This window comes from Simochromis diagramma, unplaced genomic scaffold (assembly GCF_900408965.1).
Source record: "Simochromis diagramma unplaced genomic scaffold, fSimDia1.1 OVJJ01000343.1, whole genome shotgun sequence".
Taxonomy (NCBI): domain Eukaryota; kingdom Metazoa; phylum Chordata; class Actinopteri; order Cichliformes; family Cichlidae; genus Simochromis; species Simochromis diagramma.
This window is the reverse complement of record NW_024386831.1, coordinates 13,456,874-13,472,570: the sequence shown is the minus strand read 5'-3', so window position 1 is coordinate 13,472,570 and position 15,697 is coordinate 13,456,874.

Genomic DNA, 15,697 nt, shown 5'->3' with positions numbered 1-15,697 from the left:
CACTTTTTCACAACCCCTGCAGAGCAAGGTGGCCTGCGCTCCATATCAAAACGGAAAATCTTCTACACCTGACAGAGCTCGTCTGACAGGAGAGCAGTGTGTCATTATAGGTGACTCATTATCTGCTCTCCTTGCTGCTTGTGTGTGTATGCGTGTTCTTCCCTGCGCATTAGTTTGTGTGTGTATGCACACGTTTGATATGGCATTTTCCCTTTTTGAGTATACATAGCAATTATGGCGGCACCGTGTTTAATACAAACACTGTGTTACCAACAAAAGGGGAGGCAAGTTTCATAAAGGTAAAATACAGCAGTGAGCATTAAAGTCAGCATTTCACAAAACACAACAATTCTCTGACCTTCACCGCATGTTCGGTAATTATCCTCGTATGTTCTCTCAAAGTGTGACAGCGTCTGTCTTTCTCTTTGCTCTCCCTCTGTATGTTTGCAGGTGTTTAACTCACCTGTAATATGACTAAACCTCATTACTCTGCCTTTACCTGTCCTAATCCCTCGTCTTATTATTTAAAAAGGTGGTGTGGACTGAAAAACACAGCCTTCTTCACTGGAGTGGCTGTGAGGATGATTTTAATTAGCATAATTGCAATGACCATGTGGACTGAGATTATTGTGTGGCTGCTAGGCTGTCTGTTCTATTGTAGCTCCTCTTAGAGCCTGTGGATTGCTCATTGACTCACCCAGCAGTAGCGTTTCCTAGCAACGCCTCTTGAATGTACTGTACAGTACTTCCCCATCTCATGGGCGCCTTTAATAATCTGCTTTGCCATTTCCATGTAAGCTTTGTTAAAAGATTTACTGTACGAAGCATTTGAAAGTGTGGTTTTCTTGCCGCTGTCCGCACAGAGTGTGTGCAGCAAACGGTGCTGATTCGTAGGATAAAATGCCGTTTACAGCAGGGCTTTTCCATGCGTGCAAGCGAATTAACGTGATGCAGGAATCCAAGGACTTCAGCTCATACAGTGAGGGGGGGAAATGCTGATTGCTCATAATGAATTGCCATTAATGATAACGCTGTTCTGCTGAAGAACAGCTTTGACCTGGGCAATTTTATTAACTGTACCACATGCCTGATAGACAGTTTTAATAACTGAGGCTAATTTCACTGAAAGACCTCACAGTCAAGATGAAGCTCCCTGAATGTAAATGTTGTGGTGTTACACAACTTAACCATGCAATGGCCTCAGTTTATGCTGCACAATTTAACTAACAAGTAATTGCGATACTCCACAAAATCAGTGCAAAAAGGAGTGCATCTGACAGCCAGGAGCCGAGGGCAGCAGCAAGGTTATCTGTGTGCAGGTGATGAATCCTGGTATCACATGTATTGTTGCTGCCTGAGTTCTCGCTGATGGACAGCTTATATTCTCCGGGACAGGAGATCATGAGTCTTGCTGCCTTGTAAAATTGTGACTGAGTTGCTCTAAATCACCGCACAGAGAATGTGTCTGCGTGTGGGTTGATACGTAGACCTCAAAGCTTTGGTTTTGGCATGGAATTAAAGTGCGTATGCCCTTTTGTTTTATATTTTTATTTTCCATCCCCCTCACTTCTATCTTCTTACCTTTATCCTGGGTGATGCGTTTGTATCTTACCACTGTTATGACGCATCCCTTCATGCACAGCCAGCTTATTCAGGGTTACACACACAATAATCAGCTGTTATTGTGTCTTATTAACTGGACACATATGAATATTAGCATCCACAGCACCAGGAAGAACCCTTTGTTTTCCCTACTTCCTTTTCACTTCTCTGCTCGTCCACCCCTTCACATTGTTTTGTTTTATTCATGTCTTTCTCTGAACTTCCGCGATTTCCTGGCTGCCACATCCGACATCCTTGTGTCGCGCACACACAGTTCCTCTAATTCTGCTTCAGTTGCTTTTATATTCTTTCTTTCTCTCTTCACCTGTTTCTGTTCACTGCTTTTCCCTGCGGTGAAGATGTCTCCCATCTGGCTGACTTCACAGCAGACTGACAGTCTCTTGCAGCTCTCTTGTGACTCCTTGCTCCTAGTGCCCACTGCCAGAAGCTCTACAGAAATAACACAGGTAAATTTCTTTTAATATAAGAAAGGCCAGAATTGCAAAACCTGGGTTAAAATCTGCTGATTAAAGAACATAGCCTTAAGTATTCTAACACAGGTAAAACAAAGCACATTATTTTCTGAAGTTATGTAAATAAGGCATTTTATATCTTTTGTAATATAAAGTTTTGGTCAGAATGTTTCATACACTTATCATGGGCATGAATGTCATGGTAATTTTGGGCTTTTCATGATTTCTTTGCCCTGTTCATTTTCCAGGGTGGGATGAGTGTACAGCATACCTTTTGTGCACAAAATCTGCATGCACAAGTTTAAATTGGTAGCCAAGCTTCTGGCTTGATTCTGGCTCAATATTTGAACGATCCTCTTGGCAGAATTGGTTTAATTGGTTGGTTTCCTGGCGTAGACCCAGATGTTTTAGTCCACAACATTCCTATAGGGTTGAAGTAGGTTATTTGAGAAAGACATGTCCATAAACTTAATGTTACCTTACTATATCCATTCCAAAAGTTGAAGTTGAGGAATTTGTAAGAATTGCTCCTTCATTACTTTGTGCAATGTACCATTCCCACTCGCAGCAAAGCAGCGCCTCAACATGATGCTACAGGCACCATGCTTGACAGTGGGTACAGTGTTCTTAGGTTTGAAAGGCTCACCATTACTCCTCTAAACATAAGAAAACCCAAATAAATTTAAACTTCTGCTCCCAGCTCTTGTTTATTTAAGTTATACAGTTCAAGTAAATCATTCAAAACCCAAAATTGACATGACATTTATGCCCACGATTATTGTATATAATCTTCAAACCACTACTATAAATATGTTAGCCACATAGAAAGTGCTTTATCCTATCTTATAATCATTCTTTATTTTCAGCAACAGCAGGGAGGAAAGCTGTCACTGATGTGACCCCACTAGGATAAGCTCACGGTAAGATTCATACATTCTTTTCCTTAAGTAAAGTTTTATTATATTTTCATAGCAAACCAGCTAAATATTGCATAGAATATTCAGACAGCTCTACAAGTAAGATGTGTTTTGAGAGTAGGTTCGGGTTCTTTCATATAAACAATTTCAGGTCGAAATATTGCAGCACAATACCTGCAACCCCACACTATGTCTTAATTAAGCCATTAGGAAGCGCGTTTCCTAGACTTGGACACGTCTGGTGTTAATGAGCCACCTCAGCTGTCCACTGTGGTTACTTGCAAGGCTAGGTGGTTCTCTTTGGGCAAGGATAAAATGGAATGAGGAAGCATGAGCCAGCAGTGAGAATTCACAGTGAGGTGATTAAAGGTAGTAGTGAAAGCCCTGTCTGGGAGCAAAAGATTAAGATGATGCTACTCTCTCATCTTCCTCAAAGCCAAAGTCATTTGATGTGGCCCCCACAGGCTAGTTGCCTAGAGCCAACGTTCTTCGGCAGAAGATCACAAATGAAGATACACATATTCAAATATGTTTTTGATGAGAGTGGCTGCCATTAGACGATAAATTGAAAGATTGGCTTGGCACATCACAGAGTGCATTTGAAATTCCTCCTGTGGAGGAATTGGCAACACAGAAGATTTTATGTGTCCAGAGCCAAATATTTGCAAATATACAAAGTACCGTAGCTCTCTAGATAGTGATGTATCAGACATTTATGTAACACTTTGAGGAGATCTTTCAAATAGAAGTGGAAGCAGAGGACGTCAATTTGTAACAGAGTTAAAAACCTCAGTCTTTGCTCAAAGTACTAAAAAGAGATTTTTTACACAGGTAGATAGTTAGGTATGGCAAACAAAAGAAGAAGCCAGAGCAGCACGTGGAAGTGTGACAAACACGGAGATGTAATCTCTGACGTACGGATGAAGATGAAAGGCATTTTTAAAGCAGCTACTGCATGGGGAAAAAAAGAAACAGGTGTTACCAGTGACAATGATGAAGATTAGGTGTCTATTTAGGGGCAGTGCCTTGATTAATGTAATTAGTAACACCTGTGTTTACCTACTAATTTCTGTCAAAATGTCTGCTGTGAAAAAAAGTGTATCTGGCAGAGGACAAAGGGAACACGTGAAACTTGTGTAGCGTGGGAACGAGACGACAGTTGGACACAGGTGCAGCACATTAGGGTGGGGCAGGAGATCACACAGGAAGGGCAGCAGGTGAAGGATGTGCGAGCACATTTAAAACAGAATGTGACAGCGATAGTCCAAGGAAACAAAAACATAACTGAACTAATTAGCTGTATGCAAACAAACAAAGCGCAGGCAGATAATGCCTGTGAGGATTTGCTGCTTTTTTGCCTTGTTTTGCAGATTGTATTCACTCTGGCTGGAAGACTCAGAATGACCTTTTTATTGTCTTTTTTTTTTTTTCTTGTTTGTTTGTTTACAATACTTATAATGCAAAGAAAAAAATGCCTGGTGTCATATTGTTGAAAACTTTTTTTCTTTTTTTTTTCTTAATGAAATGTTGTTTTTCCATACTGCCTCTAATATAAGCAGAGTTAGTATTCATGGGTATTAGGCTTACAGCATGACTGCGACATGCTGGGTGTAACTAACAGTCTGCTGTGTGTTGCGCAGAGATGGAAATTACCATAAGAAAAACGTGACTCAAGGGCACTGATCTTTAGTGGTGTGCTGCTTGACCTCTTGTATGTACAGAAACATTTGTATTCAGTTCAATTCAAGGCAAATTCAAGTACTGTAATGCCACAAACTTTGTTGAAAATGCGTGTGTCTTTCCTGTTGCACGGTTTATCTTAGCGTATATACACATCCCTTAAGGATTTAATTTTCTAATCACTGAGTTGGTCAGTGGAATGTTAGTGTTTGGGAAACCTACACATGTAATTTCAGTCGCTTCTGTGTTCTTAATTGTGTATGTGTACATATATTTAAAGTGCAGCATGTGTGTGGGTGTATGTGTGTATGTGCATGTCTTATACAGTATATGTATAAGCAAATGTGCCTGGAAGGGCCATTAGATATTCCACTTCCATATGTCCCCCATATATTACTCAAGGGAATGATCTTATTAACGTCAATCAAACTTAACCTCACAGGCTAAAGATTTAAATAGATCTTAATACTGCTGTAGTGTGGTCATCTTATTGATATATAACTCTGTGTATTTCATAGTTTTCAAGGCAATGTATATTTTAGAAGGTCGATTATGTATGGGCATTGTCCGTTTCACCGGCAATGAAGCAGTTTATTCAGATAAAAGGTCGTTTTGAAAGCATTCATGCAGCCAAGGTCTCCCTTTTGATTGCTTTCACTGATTTCCTGATGTAGAGCAGGCCATTGTGCTGTACATGGATGATGCTATTATCACAGATACATTAAACATGAGCCATGAGCCAGGCACTGGAATAAAATGGAACAGATGGTAAGCATATTTTGAGCTGAGCCAGAATGAATAATTCCCCCAACTGATGACACAGCAAAGCCTCAACAGCTTTGAAAACTTCAAAATTGTTGTGGGAAAAGTTTTAGTTTCTATATTGGAGTGATTTGTTGTTGTTGTTTTTGGCTAGATGTCAAAAACCTTGGAATAACAGATTTTTTAAGAGATGCTTTGAACAGATTGAAAATGCAAAACTATGAAAGAACACTGTGTACAAATCGTAACAGCAAAAAGCTCATTCTCAAACCAATTCCCTCTAGTTTTATTCCTCCTCTCGCTATGATGATCTTTAGTTTACCTTTGTAAACAAGCTGTTGCTGTGTGTGACATTCTCCTTTTACAGCAGCTTAGCTTTCCAGGTCCAGATGCCGGATGTTTGTCCTTGAGGGGACAGTTGCCCTCAGACCTACCTGTCAGTTTAAATAAGAGGTGGCCGGGCACTTTGCAGTATATTTCCTCAAAGTACAGAGGTTATAAACCATTTTTAAAAAGTAATAACAGACTTTTGTCTGCAGTGAGAGGTGTGTGTTTTCAAATTGTTATGCATTTATGACTTCTTTCACTAGAAGTCCTGATTTTTGTTGACCTTTTTGCTATCCACAGTTTGCTTTAGCTCACTGCTGTCCATAAATCACAGTTCAGACCTAATGGCCCAGTCATGTTTTCTCTGCACAGGTTACTTCTATCTTTTTTTCTTAGTGATCATTAGTTTAAATGGCAAGGCAGTACCACCAAACCATGATGGTCATTAGTTCTGTAGCATGGGATTATTTTTCACAGCAAAGTTTTGTTATTGTTTTATTTTCTATTATTTTTTGACTCCATCGTTCATTACAGTCGGTGAATGATTTATTGTGTCTGAAAAGCAGCCCATAATTGAACGTAACTTTTAAATGCAATCTTGTTAAAGCTATCAAATTCACCAACTTTCAGCTTCATTGCCTCCAGGTAGTGTCCTCCCCATTATACCCTAATTAAGACTGTTTCTCCATTCTATTACTTTCAGTATGACTTTAAAAATGAAATGCAGGGAAACCGAAAGAAAGGTCAAATGTACGTTTGAGTAAATCAGTTAGGATTTGTTTTTCTACAGCTATTACCCCCCGCAGGAGATTTAGTTTATAATTGACAGGCAAGTCAGTCAATCACTTGTCGGGATGTAAAGAGATGAAAACATCTTGTCCTCTTCTATATCTACTGTGAGCTTTCTATTCCTCTTACTCCATAAGTCATTAATTAATTTATCTGAAGTCAAGCTGAAAGGCATGTTTTCCTTTTCATGGCCCTCACGCATCACTTGAAGTGGCCTTATATTCCTCAGCTCATGTTAATCTTTATTGTCCTTCCTCTTGTCACCTATTGATCTTACCGGTCCTTCAAAATAACAATTGGGCAAGAAAATTAAGCTCTTGTGTGCTTACATGACCCTGACAAAAAGGAAGACAGAGGGGGGGAGAGAAAATAGTTCTTCATTCTGCAACATTTAGTCCAATCAGCTTCCTGAGGCTGAAAGCCGACGGGTGGTTCGGCTCCTGTGGTGAAAGAAAGTGGAGGCTGTAAGCCTGCTCCATTTTTCTATAGCATCAAAAATGCATGGGAGTGAAGTGCATTATGAATTACATGCAGGGCTATGTCTAACAAATTCATATAGCCAATAAACACATGGCTGTTCAGCATCTCATAACTGGCATTTTCATCAGATTCAAACATCTGGCATGGATTAATAATGTATTTTTAAAGGAGAGTCTGCTTTAAAATTACCCTGAAGAGACACGAATCTAACATTTATTGTTATATAAGTGCTTAGTTTCTTTACAATGCAGGCTAGATTTCTTTAACAGTGATTTTATTCCTGCATGTTTATTTAAAATGAACACATTTTAGAGTGGAAAATAGGTGAACCAACTCAGTTCAGATGCATAAATCGTACGGTAATAGCATATTAGCAAACAGCCAAGTGTTTGTGTAAAGTGAACAGAGTTTTTTGGCAGCATGTAAACACCATGCTACCTGGGGAGGAGTCCAACACTGTTTACAACCAAAGTAACAAATGGAACATAGTGTAGTCTCCTGAAATATTCATCCCAGAGCCACAGCAGACGCTGCAATGGCAAAGAAAAGACAATGATGAAGTGAATGACCAACAGCAGGGCAGAGACTTTGCTCAGTCAAGTGAAACCACCCTTCAGTCTTCTCCTGGTTTTTACTCCTGCTGCTCAAAATGGAGAGAAATCATCATCAGTCAGCACGTCTTTCCTATAGAAATCACGTGGTGTGCAAAATGAATCTAGGTTTACATTAAAATATGTTAAGTTGTGGGAGCATGCAGATGTAATGTATTCCGGTTGCAGTTGCTAGGTAACAAGTGTTTCACGGGGAAACCCTCATTATGAAGTGTTTAAAATGCGTCATTAATTGCCAATGTGCAGATAGAAGTATTTGAACGTTAACCTTCAAAACTAGTGCAGTACAGAGCGATTGCTTGTGTGGATTGTGGTTCACGCGCCTTGCATACTTGTCTGAAATGATCCAAGCATTGCTCGCAAATTGCCTTTGTGAGTTTAAGTCATATTCAGGACAAATGACCAGATTGTGTGCTGGATCAAAAACCTTTATGTGCGTGCAGTGGAACAGAGGCACACCGTTATGTACAATCTCTTTCTCATAGCTCTACACTTATCAAACAGTTGCCTCCACAGCCACAGAGCAGAGGATGCAGCCGAGAATCTGCCACCCTCGTCTGAACAGGATTATTTTTAGCAAGCATGGATTGTGAGAGAGCACTTGTTTTATTTCAGTCCTACTGGCTGTGCCTGAAGCACCACAATTATTTGGTGCCCTTCGAGTATGCAGTCATTTTGCTCAAGCGTACATCCAACACAGGGATGGACAAAAGGTGGCAGGTTTTATGAATTCTGCTATCCTCTATAAGAGCTGTTCACTGCAGCTTTCAAAAGCATTCCTCGTGGCTAGTTTCTTGGATAGTGTCCTTTTTTCTTTCCTTTTCTTTAACAAGTTAAATGCGGGGTAATGTGTTCGATACTGACTTAAGCGGTTCCCACATTAAAATCTATTTATTCTAGTTTTCTTGCTTAAAGGCCCAAAAGGGAAAAAACTAAACAAAACAAAAGGTATACTCAGAGCATTAACATTTCAAATGATTCTTTAGTCCCAAATTTCAGCTGTGAATAACATTTGGCTTCTCATAACTAAAAAAAAATAAAAATAAAAATAATAATTCTTCACTGCCCATCCTCTAAAAGCAATAGTTTTGGCAAAGGAGGGCAACAGTCACTTACTGATCTTAAACCAAACATGAAATGGAAGGGAGCAGATAAAGCGAGCATCAGGCGAACAGGCTCAGTATTCTACAGAGAGAGTGGGCTTGGTGTGATGTGTCCTACTCAGCTCCTTTTCCCCTGTGCTGTTGGCGACTACAGCAAAGATGGATTTTGACTCAGGTGCAAACTGAGCTGTTTTGCAGACGCCCACACCAGCCCGTTATCGTACAAATACGATACACCAGAGACGAGGCATCTGTTGTGGCTTTTTGTGTGCGTGTGTGCGTGTGCTTCAGAGTAAGTACGGAGAGATGTGTTTTCATGTCCGTGAGAATGAGCTTGTTTAAAATGATGGAAGACAGATGATACTGATTTTTTTTTAGCATCACTTGTTCTTTTTTTTCCCGTTTTTTTTTTTTTTTTGTTTTTTTACAATGCACTTCAGAAAAAAAAGAAAAAGAAATGGTGGGTTATGGACCTTTTATAAATGCACCGCAGTATGCTGCCTCGACAGAACTTGCATTAGGCTGTGGCAGCTGTTTCCACACCGAATTATCAAACCTATTTGTATTGCCAGGAGAGGAGCTGAGGGATAAAGAGGCAAAGTGTAAATGTAAAACAAGTCATGACAGAATCTGACAAGAGACAGAAATATTCTCTATCCCCCTCTGGTGTTCTCTTTTACACTCTCTCAACCATTTTAATCTCCCCCTTAATACCATCCCTTCCAGACTCAACTTTGATCACTGTCATTTTGAAAACTTACAGGATTGGAAGGATTGAGACAAATGTATTATTCATCCCACACACCAATTCGGCTCTCCTCTGTTGTCTGTAATGCACTTCTCTCATCTTCCTGTCAGTTTTGTCTTTTGTTCACTTTGCTCTGTCGAAGCCTCATAGGAAGGTACTGATCTCTGGCGATCTGTAATGGACTACAAGGAGGAAAATGTCACAAAAGTCACAAAAATGTTTTTTTCAAATATAAAAGATATTGTAAAAAAAGTCATAAAATCATAATTTGCAAGTATATACAGTCTTAGGGTATTGATTCGCTAACTATGAAGAAAAAATATTTATATATTAGTAAAATATGGACTCAAAATTCACATCACTCCCAGAAGCAGTGGGGTTCTTCAGTAGTCTGTCTTGGATTCATGGTCTTTGAACAACGGACAGAAATGCCACCCTCGTATTTGTTTCATGAAGCAGATATCATGATCACCTTCAGCTGGCGTAAGCACTAAGCTCCCTAATCCAACCGGCACCTCAGAAAATCACACCCAGAGCTCATGAGTCAGGAGCTACGGCAATAAAGATGAATTGGAAATCACTACGAAGGCCTTGAAAAGTTGATTTACTCTGGCCAGAAGGGTTTAAAAGTAATCTGACAATTTGGAGGAGGAGCAGTGCAAAAACGCTTGGCATTCCAAAGTCTGATTGTCAAGCCAACAAGTTTACATTTACCCACTGCAGCTAGGCTCATAGTGACAAAACTGAATCCTACGGTCATGCTGGATTTTTTAATGTGTTTAAGCACAAGAAACTTTTGCTTTAGCAAGCAGAGCTTTGTAAAAGGAAACACTCACCTACATTTGCTTGCATGTTAGATAAAGTGAGTAAAAAAAATAAATAACAGACACTTCATCAGCTCACTAAGCCTCTTTTTCCCTACTTCAGCATATACTGTGTGCAGTTACCTATGCATGACAACAAGCGGGGTAGATTTACCACTTGGAGCTTTTCGATAGCAGACATTTTGACTTGCCAGAGCAAAAATAGCACAGGTGAGACTAATTTGGTTTGTGATGGCTCAGTTCCATCAAGTGTCCCATTATGCTATGACTGTGAGCCAGAAAGCACTAATTTTTGCTCCAATGGCTCTGTGGTTTCAGAGAGATAAAGACAGCCTTCAACCTTTGATTTTTGTCAGCAAAAATGGCAACCGTACATAACATGCAGATATTGTTAGCTGTAAGAAATCAAGACTTTAGGCTAAAATGTACTTCTCAAGCAGCAGATGTATTAAAACACATAACTGCTAATACAATTTAAATATTCTCTTAGTGTAGACAGTCCATAAAAGACTGAGTCAAAGGGATACTGTATTTCACTAGAGTGCTTTTTAAATAGTGAATGACTTCACCCTTTATGCATGCAACTTTCCAGCATGGAAACCAGCAGCTACTTCCACCACCAATCTTCTGAAACTGACAGGCACTTCGTGCAGTGGCCCAGAGTGTGTAGGTGTGAAAGTGTTTTGAAATCACAACTCAGTTTTTACACATAAAACCAAAACAACAAGTGTGGCTTTTTTAGTTTTCACTGCTTAACGAATTTAACAAATCATCACCCACTGTAAGGTTTATGCTATTGGTGATTACCAAAATTCTTTCTTTCATGTTTCTGTACTGGTTAATACGAGGGCAATCCCAAAAGTAAGGTCTCCTATTTCACAAATATAAACAGCTGTTTATTTTCTATAATATTTACATCATTTATCATTGAAGAATCATTTCTTTTCAATGCATTTTTGTTGACACTGTGGCAATTTTAGAATGCCGATGTTATACCAGCTTGCCGTCATGTCTTTCAGGAAGCATTGAACCTCATCTTTCACCTCTTCTTATGGCGGTAAACTCTCTACACCACTTGGTGCTGAATTTCAACCGGTTTAATGCCTTTTGAGTTCAAAAATTGAATAACTGCGCAAACTTCATATTTGGCGGTAGCGTTCAAAGGGAGCTCCATTTTCAAGGGCTGCCAAGCCAAGATTGAGCATCCCAGCGAAACCGTGCATGCTCATTTGGGGGTGGAGAAAGCACCAATCGCAACAGTGTGGCCAACAGCCGTACGAACAGTTTCTCTACGTCCCCACAGCTTTGGATACCTTACTTTTGGGATTGCTCTCGTAAATAAAAGTATAATTTTTAGTTTCAAACAAGTTTCTGAAAGAACTCTAAAATATTTGCTCCTCGTTTCTGTTACAGGTGGTCTGATACATTTGTTAAGCACTGCGATACATAGATTGTTGCATGTCGCAGGCAAGACGTCAACATCTGAGACACCTGTTATTAATATGACAAGGAAAAAAGTAAGATAAGCCTGTTTAATTCAAGTTAACCCAGATTGGTTACCTTGGATTTAATCAATACAGAAAAAAGAAGTTTGACAAGTTCTTCTAATTATCTCAGAAATTCAGAGAAAACTTGTTTTTCTGAATTTACAAAAGAGCTTAAAATCCTGAAAGAGCCTCTGTTGACTTCAAAGCTTGATTTAATGAGCAGTAATGACCTCCCCTTCCAATTAGTTTAATACACCTTTCTTTTGGTTTAGCTTTGCAACATTGGGATATACAAGTGTCTTTGTGTCTTGAGTCACCACAGAGAAGCCAAATTGAATTTTAGATGTGTCATCTTGTATCCTGGAGCCATACAGGTTCAGTGCCAGCTTTACTACTGGAAAAAAAACTGTATCTCCCAATCTTTTCAACTATGTCCGCAGTGGGACCATTATTGCACGTGAAATCTTTCAAGTCCAAAAAGACTCTTTAGGGATTTTAATATTGTTAATTTAGAAAAACAGAGTACATTTTTGCGTTTCACATTATCTCTGAATTTCTGAGATAATTAGGATAAATCTTTTTGTTTTCATTTGCTTCCATAGCTTTTTGGCCATGCGTCTGAAATGCATATGTCACAAGTTGATGGATCGAAATTTGCTGAAAAAAAACAATGAGCTAGAATAGAACCAGCAAAGTAGAAAAGAATGTTTATAATATAGTATAATTATATAGTATTAGATAGCAAAGATTATAACTTTTACTAAAATGATGTTTAATATGCTATGATTGAATTATTTTTGTTAGCTTAACAGAGTGATTTGGATGCTGAAACTCTTTTGGCCACACAATTGGCATTGGTGGGATACACTGTGAGGAGATTTGTGTTGCAATATTTTAAGCAGTGCAAAACCACCAACAGTTCAGTCTTATGTCGCACCACTCATCATGTGTGATGTGTCATATATCATCCCATCTTGATGCTGGCACAGAGTGAGTGTTCAAACAGCTAGTCAGCATACCATATTTAACTTTGAATGTTCAATGAACTTTCACTGTCACTGTATTTTTTACCAACAAAGTGTTAGATTTGCACATTTCTTGAAGTTTGAAGACATTCTCTTCTCGTGCGTCTTGTTTCTCTTTTCTTCATTTTGGAATAGTTGAGAAATTTTGCGAGCAAGCTGATATTGTTGAAAGTCTGAATGTACAGTTGTGTTTGTCTTGCATTTATGTTGTTTTCTTTGCCACAGGTTGAGTTTGTGACAGATTTTTATTGGTCAAGGATTCTGATGATAATTTTAAAAAAATCTCTCCAAGACTTTATTTTTTCTGGAATGCGAACAAGATTTTCAGAGAAACCCTTTTTCTGCTTCCTACTACAGTCCTCCTACATCTTCTGAATCTGCTCGTGTCAATTATTTTAGCATTTAATTACTATGTTGTGGAGAAACATTGGCAAAAGAAAACCCCACCACCATCATCACCACTCAAAAGAAAGGCAACATCTAGATCAAAGATCTCTTAATGCTGATAAAGGGCGATTGTGTGTTTTGGCTGTTTCGAGGTGGCCTAAAAAGATTTGAACCCTGTTTCCAAGATGTTTAAGGATAGTGACTTTTGCAATGTTGATATACTGATTCATCCATGGGCTTAAAGACATTTTTTGGGGGAAAGGTTATCTTAGGATAAGGACAGCATTAACCCAACTTCCTGTGATGCCTATAGTCACACCACTGACTTTATCTCCACAAGTCCTTTAAAGTACCTCTCAAATAAAGACTTATTTCCCATAGCATATTTAACGGCAGCAAAGGCTGTACTGTGAAATTCGAACAGCAGCAATGATTACAGGGTATGATCAAAACAATGAAAGATGCTGAAGAAAAGACTTCTCACAGTGTCACTGGCTCTGTCGATGTGGAATCCTTTATCTGACTCAATTTTTGGCCCGATTTAGAAATACATTGCATCACTTTGCAGCCCTGAATGTGTCCTCGGCAAAAAAAAGTCAAATGTACAAAAATACCACAATGCTTGATCTCCTGTTAGTATTGTATCTGTTTTTTTAAAGGGCTGAAAAATTGTGCCCACTCACTGTAAAAAGGTCCTCTCAGTTCTCAGTTAACTCCTATGGCGATTGTCATTATCAATCCTGCACAGAAATCTGAAGTGATCATTTAAGTATGTCATTTTTAACAGCGTTCTCTGAATCTGCTGATTAAAAACACACAATACACGTCCCTCTGAGACATTTACAAAGAAACTGTTGTAGAATTTACCTGGAATACAGAGGCATCCTTGCTTTTCAGGAAAGATTTGCATGCATTTTGATATCGCAACCCTAAGCATGATACTACATTTTACACCAGTATTTGAAAGTTTTTACACTTCACGTTAAATTACAAATGGAAATGTAGAGAGCTTATACAAGAAGTTATGTGTCAAAAATGTTTCTTGTCATGCTGTGGCAAGTGGACCTTTTTTCATCTTGGAGTGGAAAAAGAATGGGGATCATATCAATAGTCTCATCTTACACTCGGAAAGTAACGTATTTTCCCAAATGTCAAAGCATTCCAAAATTTAAAAAGAAAAGGTTACATTACCAGCCAAACTGAACACTCCCCAGACACTTTATTAGGTACACTTTTCCATGCTCAGAAATGCTTTAATTCTTTTTGGCATGGATTTAGCATTCTTCATAGATTTTGTTCTATAATGGCAGGGTAGCATCACACAGTTACAGCACATCCATTGATGTGAACCTCCTGCTCCACCATATCTCAAAAGACCTCTATTGGATTGAGACCTGATGACTGTGGAGGCCATTTGAGTACAGTGAATTGACTTAAACTTTGTGACATGGCATGTTATCCAGCTGAGAGCAGCCATCAGAAGATGAGTAAACTATGATCATAAAAGGATGGACAGGTTAGCAATGCTAAAGTTGTCTGTTTAAAATGATGCACAGTCAGTGCTAAGAAGCTTAAAATGTGTAAGAACATATTCCCACATCATCACATCTGAACCAATGCTGAAAGGAAGGATAGATCCATGCTTTTATGTTGTTTACATCAAATTATGTCCCTACCATCTGAGTGTTGCTGCTGAATCTTAAAGAAGTCCAGTCGCTTTTCTTTCCTTAGATTACCATGACCTGGATGACTGAGAACCTTCGCAGACAATCATCACATCAGTTTTCTATTGTCCAATTTTGGTGTGAATTCTAACCTCAGTTTTCTGTTCTTAGCTGACAGGAGTGAGACTTGGTGTGGTCTTCTGCTGCTGTAGCCCATCTGCTTCAAGGTTTGTTGGACTGTGCATTCAGAAAATGCTCTTCTGCATACTTTGGTTTTAGTGAGTGGTTATTTGAGTTGCTGTTGCTTTCCTTTGAGCTTTAACCAGTCTGGCCATTCTCCTTTGACCTCTCGCATCAACATGGTATTTTCACCTGGAAAACTGCCACTCAGTATTTTCTCTTTTATGGGACCATAACCCTAGAGATAGCTGAGTGGGAAAATCCAAGTACAAACATCATGCCACATTCAAAGTCTTGTCAAAGTTTCGTCAAAGTTCGAAGTCACTGCATTCTGATGCAAAGTTAAAATTTCAGCACGTTGTTTTGATCATTTCGAAGAACATTTGGGTGCATTTTGCTGCCATGCGATTGGCAGATTAGACATTTGTAGTCGAATAGTTGTACCTAATGAAGTGGCCAGTGAGTGTACACAGCTTTGGGTAATTCACATGGCAGTAGATGCAGCCACACAGGTCAGCTATTAACAGTAACGAAACAATGGTGTTGGTCTTCCATCGTTTTGACCGCCCTTAACACGGTGACATTTTTTCACCAACTCAGTAAAGTATGCATTATATCAAGTCAAAGGAGCAAGATGC